Source organism: Dipodomys ordii, unplaced genomic scaffold (genome assembly GCF_000151885.1).
Source record: "Dipodomys ordii isolate 6190 unplaced genomic scaffold, Dord_2.0 Scaffold70, whole genome shotgun sequence".
NCBI classification, from domain to species: domain Eukaryota; kingdom Metazoa; phylum Chordata; class Mammalia; order Rodentia; family Heteromyidae; genus Dipodomys; species Dipodomys ordii.
In genome coordinates, this window is record NW_012267286.1 from 12,038,701 (window position 1) to 12,042,162 (window position 3,462).

Here is a 3,462-nt window from a genome sequence, read left to right on the forward strand (position 1 = left end):
TCAGAGAGGTCCTGAAGGCGTTGAGATGCTATGGTAGCCTGTAACTCAAGTGAGGGGGGGATAGGTTACCCCAGGGCATGGAAGCCAGGGGAAAGATCCCTTACTAGACTATCCTGACACCTCTAAAAGCTTTCTTCTCCCAGGATGCAGCATCAAGCTCATGTAGGCTGAGATGTATGGGGTGGTTGTCCAGATATCTCAGTCTGTTAAGTTACCATAATAAAACAACAGAGATGCATGACTTATAAACAACAAGAATTTATTTCTCATAGTCCCAGAGTGGGAAGTCTAAAAGCAAAGGGCTGGCAGACTGAGTGTGTGGGGACAGCTTCCTTCAGCCACACCATGGCTGAGTTATCACTTGATGAAAGGGTAAGGGAAGGAAGGGTGATACTCACATTGCTAAGATATCTGTCCATCTGACCTAATCACACCCTCAAATCCTCACCTTCCAAAACCATGTCCTTGGGGACTAGGATTTCAAGTAGTAATTACGGGTGAGGGACACAAACACACTGACTAGGGAAGGCCTCTTAGGCCTCTTTGCAAGGATGGTAGTTCTGCTAATAAAGTGTCTGACCATGGACCCTTAGCGCTGCCTCCAGTCTTCACCTTCTAAAACTATCTCCTTGGGTGTTAGTGTTGCAAGATAGGAATTCTGGATGGGGAGCACAAACATTCCAACTATAGCAAAGAATTCATCAGTAAAACTACAATAAAGACTTATTGAATCTTTATACTACTTTCTGAATCATAGCAAGGGAAAAATACATACTTGCTAGTATATAATCTAGGTCTTTGTCCTTGACATTGTGTTCACAAAACACATGCCCAACCCTTACCCCTATTATGTCCCAAGGACAGGGATTATCACCCTTACAAAGAGTCTGTCCCCTTATCTTTTTACCATGAGATAACTCAGCCATAAAGTGACTGAAAGGAGCTTCCCCCAGACATTCAATCAGCCAGTGTGAGGTGAGAAATGTTAGATTAGAAATACACCATTTGTCTTGAAACTACTTTCCTTTCTATAAACTATTTTGTAATGGTTAAATACTAATAGAAAAAGATGTGTATCTCTTTAAACAAATTTTACATTTGCATCTATATAAGAAAATATGTACACAATCTAAAAATAAAGGAAAGTATAAAATGATAGTAAAAATAACATATTTAGAGACTATTATTGTTGATATTTTCTTGAACTTTTATCACTGTATTCCGACACTGGAAATTTAGCATCAAATTATATAAATAAGGTTGATTCTCTACTTTGTGAGTCTAAAATAACATCATGTAAAATTTCCAATATAATATAGAATCATTTTTGAAATGGCTTCAGTGACTTTTAATATGACTGATATTTAAGTTTAATTTAGGCTTTTATGTTGCTTCTTATTTCTTACTTACAGGTAACAGATAAATATGTCTATACATATATAAATATGTTTACATGTTTATTTCTGCATAAGAGACATTAAGAAATAGAACCACTAGGATAAAACATCTGTTTTTTCAAGATTTCTGATGTTACATATTGCCAAAATTTCCAAATTGCTTTTCCAAAAAAAGTAAAACAAGCAATATTCCTATAAGCAGATTGTAAAAGAGCCTTCATCACCTATAGTTACAATGCTGACCATTGTAATTCTGAATCTCTGCTTATTCATCAGGTTAATTTGGTTTAAATATTTATACTCATTAATTCTGGCATGGTTACTGACCTATGGTTTTGTCACCTTTATATTTGCCATCAACTGTGACATAGACTCTGGTTGTTTGGTGGTTAATTGGAGAGACGGTCTTGTGAACTTTCCTACTCTGGCTGGCTTTGAACTATTATCCTCAAAGCTCAGCCTCCTGAAGTTTAATCTTCTATGGTCAGCATACAATGTAGGTAAAATAATGCTGTTCCAATAATCTCATTTCCTTAAGGGTGTCTATTCACTTATTCCTCCAGAAAATGTTATAACATCACTTTCCACCTCACTTAGAAAAACACATGACTTGTGATTGTAATTTAAAAATGACAGGCATTATGTATTATAGTTTTTGATTCAACAGGAGAATTGAGAAAGATAATCTATGTTCACACTACTCAGCTATGAAAATTTGGATTATATTTTTGTTTTTCAGTTTCAGAAAACTGTGGGATTTTCAATATTTGGGGAAGAAGATATATGTTAGGGAAGCATAAAGCATTCTTTCAGAAGTGTGTGTGTGTGTGTGTGTGTATGTAAGAGAGTTCCTGACAAGGAAGAAGACATAACAATATGAACAGAACAGACACATGCTCTGAAGTGACCCTAATCCTGAGTGGGGTAACCAGAGGCCTTTGCCCCTCAATCAATGCATATACGCGACTGCTTCAGAACCTAATAGCATCTATAGCGACTACTGTACATGTAGCTGTTCTCTGACTGCAGAATGAACGAGGGACAGATTGAGGGCCCAGTCATAAAATATGGTAATTGCATAAAGAGAAAATGCAGAAGAATAATTACTGAAAATGAAATTCTTTTTTCTTAGTTATCAATAGCATTCTTCTGTACTGTAATAGCTTCATCATGGCTTTGTGTGTGTGTGTTGATGGTGTACTTTGATCATATTCAACCATTACCCTTGTACACTTCTCTCTTTTTTGGAACTAAGTCTGACTACATAGCCCAAACTGGCCTCAATCTTGCAATCCTCCTCCCTCAGCCTCACAGATACCAGAGTGACTAATGCCCCCCTTCCCTCCCCACCCCTGCTCCCACCCCACTTCCTTCTTTCTTCCTTCCTTTCTTCCTCCTTCCCTTCTCCCTCCCTTCTGTGCCAGTACTGGGGCTTGAATCCACGTACTGGACACTGTCCCTTAGTCTTGTTCTTTTAGTTTTTTTTTGGGGGGGGGGTTGTTTTTTGTTTGCTTTTTGTTTTTTTTGCTGACTACTAGCACTTTAGCTAGCATTCAAGATTGAAATGCAAAGATGGAAAATAACACGGATTAAAAAGATTATTGCCACTGGATTGATTTATTTTTATTGCACAACCTGATTTCTCTTGGGGGCTCTGCACATACATTACACTTAATCCTTAGTTAAACCTAATCATCATGAGAATAGTATATATATATATATATATATATATATATATATATATGCATGCATGCATTAGTTACAAGCAAGCTGTTGTAGTTCTGCTTAGTCATTGGAGAAATCTGGTATTTTGTGTAATTAAATGAAAACCAAATTAATGAACAAAATAAATATTTTTACAATAAAATAAAGCTGATTTTGGTAATTAATTGCTTAAAATAAAAATGAGAAATTTCGGGCTGGGAAGGTGGCTCAGTGGTAGAGTGCTTGCCTTGCATGCATGACGCCCTGGGTTCGATTCCTCAGCACCACATAAGCAAAAAGAAAAAAGCCAGAAGTGGCACTGTGGCTCAAGTGGTAGAGCGCTAGCCTTGAGCTGAAGAGC